Source organism: Catharus ustulatus, chromosome 9, assembly GCF_009819885.2.
Source record: "Catharus ustulatus isolate bCatUst1 chromosome 9, bCatUst1.pri.v2, whole genome shotgun sequence".
Lineage (NCBI taxonomy): Eukaryota > Metazoa > Chordata > Aves > Passeriformes > Turdidae > Catharus > Catharus ustulatus.
Window position 1 is genome coordinate 23,002,275 of NC_046229.1, and position 15,013 is coordinate 23,017,287.

Consider the following 15,013-nt stretch of genomic DNA (forward strand, 5'->3'; position numbering starts at 1 on the left):
TCCAGTAAATAATATGTACTCTGTGTATATAATGCAGCTACAATGGATATATTGATTTAATGCTTTATTTTATTACCCCGTGACAGATTCAAGGGGCGGATACAGATCTGGGGTATCTCATGAGTGAAGATCACAATCTCATTGATGGAGAACAATTACACATGCACCTGCAAACCTCATTTTAAATAAAGTTTCATTTCAGAAAGACAGTTTTATATGTTCATATTGCTGCAAAGAAAAAGGACAAATACTAAAATTTATTAGGATAAACTGATAAGAATATTCCCATTCGTACCCATGCTTTCTGTTGTGTCTGGAAATCTTGCCATTCATCCTCTTTGCACTTGGATACAAAACAAATATCAGTCATCAAAGAGTGTATGGTGTAACACTTGTTCCATCGTTTGGGTAGCTCAAAAGGCATTATCAAATCCAAACCAAAGTAAATGTTTAATACAAGTTGCCCACACTGAAGAGAAACCAAGACAAAACAAAATCAGTTTTGCAAGGCCCAAGAACAAGCACAAATAAGCTCAACCAGAGGAGCTACTACGGACAAGAGGAACATGAACATCCCTCACTTCATTCCTTTCCTTATAGCCTGCAACTTCCTTGTGCCATCCCAGGGTGTATAGTCACTCTGATGCCTTGGGTTTTAGCTTTTATATTTTTCAGAATCTCTGCTGCTTGGTGTGTAACTCTGAAGCTTCATATCAGGTGTTAGTAAGTTCTCTTCACAGAGTGGTTAGACAAAACAATTCCTTTTTAGCTAGAGAATCAAGGACACCCAGTACCCAAAAAGCAGAAACAACAGCGAGGGAAAGGGGTAAGCCAGGGGACTGAGACTTCATAGCCTGGGGTTGTGGTTGGACAATGGACCCCAATATGCAGATGAACCAAAACTTATAAAAGTGTAAAGACTTGTGACTGGGATTCATCTTGGACTTGACTTGGGTGTAGCCCCGGCCAGGCTCTTGCACTGCCCAAAGTTTATCCTTTCAATAAATACCTATTTTATTCCTTTTTTTCTGTGCAGTCTGTTCCAGGTCAGCCTTTCCAGGCAACAACCCAACAGGAAACGCTCCCAGCTCCATCCCCCAGCAGGTGCGAGCAGCAAGAGCCGTGTGCTGGGACATGCCAGGCTGGCTGGAGCAGGAAGCCCTGGGAAGTGAAGGGGCTGTTCACACACTCATTCCACAGCCACACCACAACAGCCCACACTGAGCTACCAGAAAGCTACAACTGTGAAATGGTGCAAAATAAAGGCATGGTAATAGTGATTCTTCAAACCTTATACTTGGATACTCTTTAAAATACTTCTATCATTGATTAACATGACCTAAGCAACGACTTTTGAATTAATTCTCTGGCTATACTGGGATTCTCTTTACATAAACTACAGATTATTTTTGCAATGCCAGCTTTATCAATAACTGATCACAAAAGTTATTTTGAACGCTGTCTTCATCTTAACTCTACATTCTAAATGCCTTATTTCCCTTCTTGTAGATCTGGCTTAGTAACTTTCACATTTGTTTACACATACACATTTACACACCAATATATCTATAGGAATGAGATGTCAGAGTGGCTCTGAATACACATAGCAAATGAAGTTTGCAACAGGCCTTAATGAGAATGAATCAGTCATTCAAACAGCATTATCCCTTTGAGATATGAACAAGACAGGCTGTCACATTTAGAGACTAATGTCATGCTTTTGCCAGAGTTCCAAGACTGTAAATGAAAATACCACTTGGCTTTTCCTAGCTTTCCAGTATATGACACTGACAGTAATTTTTTTAAACTTTTTTTCATGTACAGTCAAATATATAAATAGTATCCTCAGTTTTGTTTCTATAGATACTAATACCGGTATTAAAAATTTTGGTTTTTTAACAGATCAGTTTTATAGAAAAATCAGCCATTAGTCATTTGCTTAAGAAGTCCTGTTCAGCTCTTTATATTTTATGAATATGTATTATGACCTTTTAATTCCACTGATGCTCTGATTCAACATTAAAACTTGCTGTTACATCCTGATATTTCAACAAGACACTGGATGAAACAATTTCAATTCTCTTCTAACTGCTAATAAAGAATGCACTGTCTAGTACAAGTACATTCGTGTTTGCAAATATAACGCTATATATTTATGACAAAACATGCTGCTTGGTGAGCAAGACAAACAATTCTTTCACATAATAATTAATAGATACATATATAGACCTGATTTTATAGTCTTCTCACTCAGCCTCCACATTTTATTTGTATTTGATTTGTATTTTATCTGTATTTGATTAATTTAATAAACATTTCACTGAAATAGTTAGCAACCCTATCTTAAAAGAACTATGTACTGCATACTGACATTCATGACAGGGGAAAATAAGTGACGTACCAAGCTTGCCAAATCCACCTCAAAACCTCATTAAGTTTTCAATATAAAATCATGTTCAAACTGCTTATGCAAATGCAATTACCTGCATCCTCTAAAAAGGCATCTGAAATATGTAAAAGAGTGCAAAAACAGTTTCTGTAAATACAATCCTACTGTAACATGCTTTTTCACAGCAACAAGTACAGAAGTTAAATAATATAAAAGGTTCCATTAAAAGTTCAATTATTATTCCCATCCTTTTCTTCAGTATTTTCCTGCTCCAATATCAATCCATTCTTTTGCTCCCAGAAACTACAAAAAAAGTAGGAGATAATGACATATCTAGTTGCCAACAAATGAACAGTGTATTATTTTAATCTGTAAAGCACCATGTACACTGATGGTGCTGCAAGAAGCAGAGGAGGAATGGTGGGAGTTCTACTGTGGGAGAAAAAAAAATTATCCTCATTCTGGAAGAAGATATTCCCAGCAATAAGACTTTATCAGATCATGCCTACACACAGATCTGGAAGTCTCTGCTTTATTGGGATTGTCACAGATCGATGATGTCCTTTTGACAGAATAACAGAAGCGATTGCGATTATCTTTTAGTAACAAGAAGGTGCAAAGTGGGAAGAAGTTAAGTTGCTCTGTATCAGCAAACTTTGTGAATTGATGAACTGTGAGCTCCAGTCGCTGGAGAAACTTCAGCTCCTCTCTCACCCTGCCATCACTCTAAGTCCCCTTGAACATCCCCTCCTAAACCCTCTAATTGCTCACATTTTTTCTCAGACCTACATCCTGAAGGCCTCCCTGAACTATTCTCAGTATGTGCTGGCTCAGGAAGGAAGCTCAGAGTCCACAGTTATTTGGTCTGCACTTCAGCCTTCCTTTTGGCAAAGGAGTGAATTTGGCTCACTCTCCTCTAGCTCAGCAGTTATCTCCAATATGCTCGCAAGAACTTGTACAAGAAGGAATTTGTAAAATAAATAACCAACAAAAGAGAGATATAGGCCATTTCTAAGTAGAACAAAAGACAAAACCAAAACGTCATTGGACTAGGATTAAACTTGCAAATTCAGATCATATTTTAAATTATTTTCAAAGAAGATTTGGGAAAGGTACAGAAGCAATGCAAAGAATGAAAAATCAGCAGTGTATGCCATGAGGAAAACTAAAAGGAAAAATTAGTCAGTGGTTGTACACGAAGAATGGTAGGTATTTTTCCAGATAAAATAACTGCCAGGAAAAAACCACAACCCATCATTTAGAAGATGGACAATTTAGGCAAGACAACAAAAGTGACAATATGGTCAAAGTAGAACATATTTTAGAATAAAAAAAGCAGTCTTGCATGATTTATCCTTAATTTAGTCACTAAGATGGCAGCTTGCATCAATAGAAGTAAATGTGAACCAAGAGCTTTTTCATACAGGGAAAAGTGATGTAAGTGGCAGGAGAGCCCTGCAGTTATACCATTAAACACAGCACCTTTTTAAACCACCTAAGTGCTGACAGGCTTTTGTGCTGCTGTCCAAGGTTTCAGCCTTTTAAAGTCAGCTTGTAGCTCTTTTCTTTGATGACTGAGGACATTTGCTGTGTTTAAGGGTGGGAAACACTGCAGAGAAACATTTCAATTCTGTGAGGAATTAACATACTAACCTGCAAGCTGGCACTAGCCACATTTCCCTTTTTTAAAAGGGAGTTCTAATTCAGTCTTCTAGAAAATATATTAATTTTTGATAGTCTTTGCATTATCTGCAAGTCTGCGAATTTCATGCTTAACCTAAATCTTCATCTCAGTCTGGAGCAAGTAGGAAAAGAAAAAAATACCATGTTTTTAAAACTACAGAAGGATTAAAGAGGAGCAATCTGTACACATCGAGCTGTTCTTCCAATAAGTCTTAAGAACACTGGGGACATTCCAAAAGATTAGAAGACACGAAACAATGGAATTTTTTTTTGAGTCAACAGACAATACAAGTAATTTTAATGCCCCAAATCCTTCTTCTGATCTCATGTAAAATAATTTCAGAGTCAAAAAGCAGCTTGATTTATGTATAATAAATGAATACATGCCAATTTAAACATGAATTAACAGAACATAAGCCACTTTCTAAATTCATATATAAATATAAGTGAAAAGTGGAAGATTTATTATGAGCATAAGGCATCTAACTTAATACTAATACATTCAGATTAAAGAGACTTCTTAATGCTGGATACATTAAACTGATTTATAGTGCATCCCTGAGCATAGAATCAGCAATGAACCGGTGAATTATTCAAGAAAACACCACATGAATGAGTTATCAGCTCACCATCTCCTACTATTTTCACCAGTAACCTGGAAAGAAAACTCATCATGGATCAGGTTTAAAGAGAAGGCAAAATTTGTGGGAAAATGCTGAATTACAGGAGTAATCAGTTCCCCCTCCAAATCTGATAGGGTAAGAAAAGAAGTAAGTCCCACAGAAATGGAAGGTCCCACCTTAGCTGAAAAAAGGCAAGCTACAATAATCAGAAAAGTACTGCCTTCTCTAATAAAGGAAAGTTTAAAGTTGTTTAAGAAAAGGAATCTAAAATAATTGACACTATAGCCATAGGTATGATAAGAGCATAATTGTGTTAAGTCATTAGGACATTAGATCTTGTTAGAACAAGCAGACTGTATTATCCTTTTCCTTCCACCATAAGGAGTACAAGCCAATAATGCCAAAGTACATGTAGCCCCTTACGTAAGTTCTCAGTTTCCCAATGCTCTGGGAAAACCAGATAAATTATCCTTCAGTGCTTAGAGGCATGAGAGTATTTTTGCTGCTGTTGTTGAAAGTACATAGTACTTTAGGAGGATTGGGGTTTTTTCCCCCCAAAGCTTTGACCTGGAAAAATAAGAATATTCATACATATACAGCCTACTTTTAGAATCAGGATTTGCTTCTCTCCAACAGTTCTTTCTTTGTAGCATATATACATATTTCTTTATCAACTTCAGTATTACCATGCTGTTTTTTTTTCCAACTGCATAAGTTAAGTGTTCTTTGTACTCCTTTCTGTTGCTAAAGAAAAGCTAAAAGCAGGATTTAGAATAAATTCATCCTTTCAGGTATCTAACTTATGAGATACATCTTACCATAAAGAATTTATCAACACAAGTTATGAGACTAACCTGACAAAACAATATACTGAATTGCATTAATTTACAAACTTTCTATAGGCAGTCACAATATTATTTTTAACCTCACATACACACAGTTGTCTTTACAGTGAACTTCTAAGTACCATTAGATGGTTGGTTTTGCTTTTGGGATTAAGGAAGTTAAGAACAGAAGGAAAAGAAACAAACAAAAAAGTAAAACATTCATGATTGTGAATTTTCTTTCCATCAACCTTCTGTCCATCTCATTGTTTAGGATGTAACCTGGCAGAGTCCTGTAATTCAGTCTAACCTTTTTTTTTTCCCCTTCAGTCCATGCTTCAAAGTGAATTGGCTGTCTTGGCAAAACAATGCCCAGAAACATACCAGTGGGATTTACACAATTCTTTCTGTGTAATAGACCGGGAAGCTTTTACAAATGTTTATTACCTCACAGAGTGTCCTTAAGAAGGGAAATCAAGTGCTGGGTATTTTCCACCAAAGCCTATTTCAGCAACATATGGTATAATCGGTTCCAAATTAATCTTAATATGACGGAGAAGAGAGTCAGAAAAAAGTCTGTATTAACCTTTTGCACCAGAGTAGAGAACACACAAGTAAATCGCTGGTCAGCAGGCACGATCTGAGCTTAGAGATTGTCACCAGCAGAACAGGAGCATGCAGGGAATGTCACTGCAGGAGAGGCAGCTGGCACATCCATGGGTCACCTGCAGGCTCTCGCTCACAAAACACCCCACAAGCTGTGTGCCCTACAAGCCTTGACAAGGTCACTCGGAATCCTGGGTCCAGTTTCCAGCACAACTTGTGCACAAAGGTAGCCACCAAATGGAGGGTGTTGGGGATGAAGAAAAGGTTTGGGAAGCAAAAGCCCTGAGAGACCTTACCTGCCCACACACAAAATAGTTGCTACAAAAAGGAAGGGAATAAACTGCTCATGTTCACACAGGCACAGTAGAAATTCAGGAGTTGATACTACATAACAGATTTTAGAAAGTCTCCTTTCCCTTAAATTTCTGTCTGATGGTAGGGTTCTTCTGACAGCTGATATGGCAAAATAAAGCCCCCCTTACCTCAGAACCCCAGGAATTAACTTATAATTTTCAGGTCAGCAGGCCAGCATCAGTAAAAAGAGGGTGAGTTGGTACAACTTCTGTAACTACACCTTTGAATAAATGCTGTTGACAAACAGGGAGAAAATGCCATCTGTCTTTCAACAGCACTTAATTGGCACCTACTGCAGTGGTTTGTGGCCTAAATACCACTTGGTGCAATTTACTTCAGTATATGAGTATCCTTTAACAATGTAACTGATAGATCAGTTTCATATTTAAGAAACATGTTCCTATATAATGAGATTTCATATTACATACTGTATAAATTTAATAATTGTATAATGTAAAATTAATCTGATGACCCATTACATGCTTACCCAATATCTACATATTCTCTCTGTTTTTCTGGTAATTTTCTTCTTTTAAAGGTCATAATATTTTTAACCTACCACTTCTTCATGAAACCAAATAGTTAAAAGAATTTCAATACACACTTCACATTGTATATATTTAAGTCATAAATACTGACTGCTGTGTCTTCTAAACTGTATTCCAAACACCCAACTTAGATCTTATAAAAGCTCTTGCCATTTCAGCTTTAGAGGGATGTCAACAGTCTTGACAGCTGACTGATTTGGATCTCTGGCTACTGCTAGATGATTATATAAATTGTGCTAAAGATACCTTTTCCCATTATTCTAAAACCATAAAGCTGCAGGATTTCTTTCTAACATACACTTTACTAATTTTCCCACTGGTCTTAGATTCATGGTTGGGAAGACAAAGAAATACACTGGGAGACATCCTTCCTCATGACCTTCCAATACATAAGAGAAAACTGAACGTCATCTACATTTATAGTAGTTTCCTACAGAGCACTATTATAGCCAACTTAAAACAAACTATTCAACGAGTTATCAGACAATCTTTTAATGTAAATCTTGTTACATCTACATAGGACAAATTCTACTGGATTTTGCTTTGGCTGATTTGGAGATGCATATCTGCAAGGTAATACAAATTTTTACTAGTTCATATAAACCTACCAGTTCCTATAAACAATGGACATACATTGGTATTAACAGCATTTCCCCAACTGTCACACAAGAAGGATAGATATACTAGAGACCTTAAGATATTTTGTTCATTCAACTTCAGGAAAAGAAAATCCCATAATGTTAAATTCCATAGAGTTTGTAAGAACAAAGATTTTGTTATCATCCATCTACTGTGATGACAGAATGTGTTCTCTGCTGATAAAGGCAGGCAGATTGCCAGGATTATGTGTGCAGATTAACAAATGCAGATTCAAAATGTTCTCTTGTACTACACTGGAGTAGTTGCTGCATTTTGGGGAGTACAAACTGTATTCCTTCAACAGTCAGTGTGGTTTTGTCCCCTTGTTGCTGTGTGTATGTACTACACAGAGCTGGTAGTGAAGCTCTCCTTATGTTTACATGACAGACCCACACCTCCTGCTAAAAGCTGCTCACTATTTTCCATAATAGGAAGAAAGCAGTGCTCTTCAACTGCCTGCTACAACCATGTACAATTTTTAGCTTTGTGCTAGCCAGTACAAGGGTATTAAGAAAGATTTCTCTTCCTTAACATGATTCAAACAAACTCATGAAGAAATTCTTTCTAGGTAGTCTGTAAAGCAATTCAGATCTTTTTCTAATAGCTCAGTTAGTGAGATAGCTAATATACTTAAGTAGAAGTAAGACCATTCCTAAACATTTATTTAAATAAACCTTTTCATGTATTTAAAGATACAAAGAAAGTTCACAGCAGCAAACCAACAGCCAAAAGCTGAACCACACTACATAACAGTGCTATTGAAACAGGAAGAAAATGTTCTTAAATTGTGTTTAACAAAATAGTACTTCTTTCAAGGTTAATGAAAATACTTCTTGACCTTTTTAGAAAGCATTTTATACATGGTATCTGGCATTCTTTATGGGCTTAATTCATTACACATTTCTTTCATAATTTATTCCTTCTTTTAACTGGTTTTCTTTTTGTGCTTCAGCAGTGGATTTTGGTCTGTTCTCAGGTGGTTGTTTTGAGTTTTTTAATTAAATCACCACCATCACCCCTTTCTTCTCCACCTCTCCCTCCCCTGCAGGTTACAAACACCACAAGATGGAATAATAACTAAGAACACAATCAGAAACTCTTTGATTCAAAACTTGAGTTTGTTCAAGGCAAAAGAACAACTATTTTGCAAGGAAGTGAACAAGATAGACAATAGACAATAATAATGCAGTGCATTATTTTCTCATGAGAGGCATGGGACTTAACTTTGGGAGGTACTACCTTCTCTTGAGGTTCATTTAATTTCCTGCCATTATTCCAAAAGCAGCAGTCTGATTTAGTAGATCATGTATCTCGTTTGGAAGAGATACTGCAATATTCTCTCCTCATTTTAGTAAAAGATTAAATGTAGTTATCACAATTTTACATTAGACTAAGCATGAGAAAATGTGCTGCTATTTCTAAATATTTCCTACTACGTTTAGCTGGCAAAGGCCAGTGTAAGGGCAGCTCTGTAAACATCTATATCCATCAGGGATTTTATGGCAGTTCTGAGAAGGCACTTCCAAGGCAATACAAGCAGCACAGTTTATTCAATAGCTCTGCACAACTGAAATAAACCCTACAAGAATTGTTTAAAAGAACAATCACATTTAGTTACCTTCTAGGCCAGAACTCGTAGTAATACAAGTTTGAAATTCCAGTTATGATGCTGGAACCCTAAGACCAAAACACTACATAGACTTTTGTACTGAAATTAAGAATGCTGGATTTAAAAACAAACAAACCACAACTAAAATTACAGCTAGAGAAATCATAGAAAGCCTCAAGGTTTTTAGCATTAGAGTTGCTGGAAAGGACTGGGAAAGCATCCCTCCTTTGTATTATTTATAGACACTACTTTGGAGTCAGTAGTTTTGCTACCTTCCACATTAGTTGCCACACTTGGTGCACAAGTTGAGCAGACAGCATTCCCTGAAAAACCAAAGGATGTTCCAGAGGTTTTTGTGGTTATCTAAGTATTCCACAAATTTCTGATACAGATATACAGAAGTATAATAAGCTCTACTATAACTCACATTGATAATCTGCATGTTATGCACTCACTAAATTCTAGACAAACATAGAGCAGAAAACATCCCAAGACACTGCTTCTATTTACATGACACAGAAAAAAAGCATTTTCGACATACAAGAAAAATATAATTAAATACAAGCAGCAAGCAAAACAAAATACCCAGGCTATGAGTCAACAAAAATTGGTTGAAAAAAAGCAAATAGGACATGAAGTTCTAAGTTAAAATGGTAAGGGCAAAATGAGCTCTGTGGAGAGCTGTAGCAGTTCCTGTGGCCCAAGCATGAACTGGCACCCTGTGTGTGAGGAGTCTGGTACAACACTACGGTGGCAAACAGCTGTTAGTGCAGTGCTGACTGAAGTGGAATGGTATATTTGACACAGCAAACCCAGCAAAAATACTGGATCCCTATTTTCAGGCAAATGAGAACCTTATGAGGAATGTGTGTGAAGAGATGAGACTAGAAATGGAACAAAAAATATGGAACCTCTAAAGATTACATTTTCCCAGCCCAAACCCACAGCAGACTGGTTCTACACAGCACATCACACTCCCTGAACTTAGGTTCTGTTTCACCACTATATTTGCTTATTATTTTAATCTTCTATGGAACATACTACTATCAAAGATGATTTTATATCACAAGGCAGTTAGAATCTGGTGCTTTAACTAACAAATTATGGTATCTATGGGCTCAAGAAAAGTGACTGCAAATTCTTTTTATGTGTCTTCATCTAACAACTAATTTACAATAGCATGGAATGGAAACTTGTTGCATCATGCCTAAAACCAGAAAAAAAAAATTCTTCAGGGCAGAAACCACATCTTACTTCTTTGTTCTTGTGAAGTGCTTAATACACGTTGTGCTGCTTTCCAGACCAGAGTTACAGGAGCTGTACAGCCTGGAAGTGCAGAGACTGCAGCATGTAGATGCAAGTAACTGGGTGAGCTGCTGCAGCCCTTCCTCAAGGAGAAACACCTCTGATGAAAGGCACTGTCATTTCCAGTGAATGCAGTCTGCCAGGGAGACCAAAAGTCTGGATTGCAGGATGAGTTAACCACTTATTGTATGTTATCTCATCCAGAAGGAGAGCCAGGTTCTGGCTGTGGGTACCTACACACCCAGCACTACCAATCCCCCAGTCCTACTGCCTTCCACAGGAGTTTCGCTGGCTGGGATTAACTCCACAATCAGTTTTGCACAACTGAAAGCAAAACTTGTGTGAAGGTCACTGGACTCACCTCTGCTCCCAGCTCAGGGGATTCAATTCAGTTAGCTCTGCTCCAGTCCTGGGAAATAAGTATCCCTTGGCAAGTGGGCAACCAGAAGTGTGATCTAGAGCCCAACTCCCACGTTACATGCTCAGAAAATCTGTATTTGTGCTCCTTGAGACACCCCCATACTGCAAAACACAAGAGCAGTAACTGGAAGAAATACAGGAGTTTGCCTCAAACATGCACTCCTGATGACTACTAACCAGCTAATATAGGCACACCTAATTATACCTCAGCTATAGTCCAGATTCACAAACTGCTACAGAGAAATTACTGCCAGACTCCCTCACAATAGACATCTTCAAGGAAGAAGGCAATTTGCAGCTAAATGGATATACAACTTGCATGACAGTACACTACTTTTTATATTTAAACCCCATACAGGCAAATAATGTGTCAGAATTAGGAAAGTAGCAATTTTTATTCCTACCAGCTATTGTGGACTTACTGCTGGGGTTTTGCAGGAGCCTCTCCTTGCCTTTCCATCTCGGCTGAAAATTGTAGAATTTTATGAAGGATTTAGGTTTACCTGATTAGTGACACCAATGGGTGTAAGTATAAAGTAGCTGCTCAGCAGGTTGACTTTCTTGCAACACTATTCTTATGAATTGAGAGTTCAACTTTTAACAAATTATACTTTCGGATTATATTAGGTTTAGCATAGCTTTTATACTTTCCCACACTGAAAACATTTTTAATATTTGTATGGCATATTTTCTTGGATATAGTATTTATACACAGGGTATTCACTAGCCTTTTTCTAATCGCTGAATTCTATCTAAGAACTAAATATCCTCAAATGTCTTGCTAGTTAATAACTATTTTTGTAGTCAGTTGAGAATGTTTTATCAATATACAATAATAAGCTTAAGCAAATAGATTCTTCTGGTGCAAATCTGGTAAAAGTCTGTAATATTACTGTATCTCTACACCCCTCAACAACACTGGTTTTAAACAAGCATTCAAGATTTATATTATTACTCCTCAAGCTAGAAATTCAGATAGTTTTGGCCTTGTCACATTAGGGACAGAAGTCCACTGCTGGTGTAGTTATGCAGCTTCAGTTTCCCTGAACAGTGAACTGAGATGCTGACTTTTTATTCCTTTCCCCACATGGCAGAAGTGCAATGCAGGGACTTGAGGGAAGGAAAGCATTTCTTAATGCCTCTCTGAATCTGTTTATTCTTCCCTGCACTTGAAGCAAATTGAAAGAGACCATATGAATACCAAGTGACCAGCCTGATTAAATATCAGAATTTTTGTAAAACGAGTCGGCATTGGAAAATAAATTATTCAGTTAATATAAAATTCTTGTCATAATGAAGAAATCTGCATAAAAGTCTCCTCTGACATCCTGTAAGAGCAGATAGATATGTTTTTAAAACAAAGAGTTCCAATGCTTATATGAGAAAAAATTTGAAAAATATAAATTGCCTTCCTCTTGTATATCTGACATTTGAAGGTTTAAGTCAGCTTGGGTAAGGAAGGAAATTCAAAATCTTAAATCAATATGCATAGATCACTGTTCAAGTCAAGCTTAACTTTCTTTTTCTGCATTGATTTTAGCTGAAAGCATTAGAAAACTATTACATCATTATCAGAACCATGCTGCATTCTTAATGCTGTTTCTGCTTTCTGTAGCAGGTCAACATTTCACATTTCCATATGGGGATGCCTGCTGAAGATAGATTTAAAAAAAAAAAAGCAATTGGAACTTGCCAACTGACATAAGTATCTCCGCAAATTTTTTCACAACTTAGCTTCTATAAACTTTTTAAACATCAGATAATTCTTTTTGTACAAAAGTATAATTTCCAGGAGAAAAATACTCTGATTCTTGTTAAACACATTCAATTCCAAGCTCTAGACTATTTCTGCACTGTTTTAAGTATAGCAGAGCAGAGCCAAGACCATATAAATTTCAACCAGAAGAGAAATGACATGCTATTTGGTTCTTTTGCTCCCCTACCAAAATTAAAAACAGGATGATCCTATCAAACACAGAGTTAACAAAAATAAGCACATAATTAAGTTTTAATATCTTGCAATACATGGAAAACAGAAATTGAGATACCAGTGAATAACCCAGCTTTTGGTTACACCAGAAATGAAATAGGAGATGAGAACAAAAACCAAACATGAGAAAAAGTAAAAGAATTAATCAGCCCACACAGGGGAGGCTTTAACAGAAACCTTTGCTGCTGTGGGTTAATTTCCCAAGTGCCTCTTTCCTACCCCATTCCACCAGAGCAAACTGATTTTTATACATACATACACCTATGTATGTACACACACACACACACACAGAGAAACACGCAAACACAGCACTTGCAGCCTCTCTCATTAGATACCAATGCAGCCAAGTCAGTCATGACTGACAAGCCAAGTGCCACCTATCCTGACCTAAGCACAAAGCACATCCACTTGCCAGACTTTTCAGACTTAAGTATGCAAGGTGCTTGTGAGAAAAGTTCCACCTAAGAGAGAGACCAAAATGCCTGCTCCACTGAACAGTCACATGTGAACTGAGTCAACAATTCATCCCCAAGGACGTCACTGTGCAAACATCCAGTCCAAGGAATTCCAAGTCTGTTGGCCACAGCTCCACACGTTATAATACGTGTGTAAAATTAAAACATTCCATACTCAAATCTCTTTCCATAGGTCCATTTCATATTATACCTCATCCCTTTCCAACTAGAGAAAGTACAGTACATCTGAGAAGGCAACTAGAAATACCCACTAACAAACACCAACATCTTTCCCCTATTCCTGGAGAAGACAGGCTAGCCAAGGGAATGACAACCATACTAGGTTCTATTAAATTACTCAAAATTACATTTTACATGGGTTTAACACAATCTGGTCTGCTAGAGGAAGATGTATGTGTTAATTACCAATGAAAACTTTCTGTTTGACAGAACTGAAAAAGAAATTTTTTTCATGCTCTAAAACAGGATATACATTTAAATTTGTAAGACTTGTAGAAACTGTGACATATGGAACAATAGGAAAGGGTACTGGAAGGCATCAAGGGAAAACACTGTCAGTACTGCAACAGCCAGATTTGAAGTTCTCTGCCAACTTCACTAATAGTATAATAAGGAAAAGGGTTGAGGCTTTCCAATTAAAATATAATGCTGCTGCTAAGAGCTTGCATAGGATTGACAGCATGGTTTGACAAAGTAAAACTCATGAGCTCAGGATGTCAGTATCAAGACTACAGCCTCACAGCCATTTTTTGATAACAGTTGTTTTGGACAAGGCTGTATTTCTGCCCGAGCCAGTTGTGTTGCCTGTCCTCATCACAGCCCAGCTGCCTGTGAACTGACAACAGCAACAGTGCACCCATCTGTTACTGGGACTGGAGTGGGGACCAGTGCCCTGGGCACAGCAGGAACCTGGGGACATCAGCTCTTAGGATGTTCATGTGTCCATAACATCCTGCTGACTATACCTAAACAACACTGGCAAAACACACAAACAGCCCCACAAGCACGGGGGAAATAGCAAAGGACTACTGAAATGCATGTTAAGTAACATGAATCACTCAATCAAACATCAGCAAACCAAACTAAGTAATAATTACACCTTTTTTTTTTTTCAACTGGGAACTCTGGGAACACATGACTCTTACAACTACTCTAGACAGGGATCAAATTTAAACAATCAAATGGGGAAACCAAAGGCTCATAAATACAAGTCAATAACCTTATTTTTCTTCAGAAACAAGAACAGAATTAAGTTCTGCTAAAACAATCAGTCAGAAAGTTTGTTTCTTAAATGCTTTGACTTCTGTGAACACTAGGAACACTCCTAACCACCCATCCTAGCCACCCACAAGAATTACAAGTATCCTGCAAATTTTGCACCACTTAGAAACACAGTATTATTTAGACTGGAAAAGACCTGTAAGATCACCATAGCTATATTCATTTCCACACACCCTCATTCTGTAGGCAGCTACAGGTCACTGACCACAAATACTTTGTTTACTTAATTTATTCTCTATATTAAATATTAAATAGAAATATAAAAA

At 37.2% G+C, this 15,013-nt stretch overlaps 1 protein-coding gene across 4 annotated transcripts in view; it reads right to left on the reverse strand.

The window, feature by feature from the left end:
- Window positions 1-15,013, reverse strand: part of CAMSAP2 (calmodulin regulated spectrin associated protein family member 2) — an 83,126-nt gene that overhangs the window by 54,334 nt on the left and 13,779 nt on the right. The window lies entirely within an intron of this gene.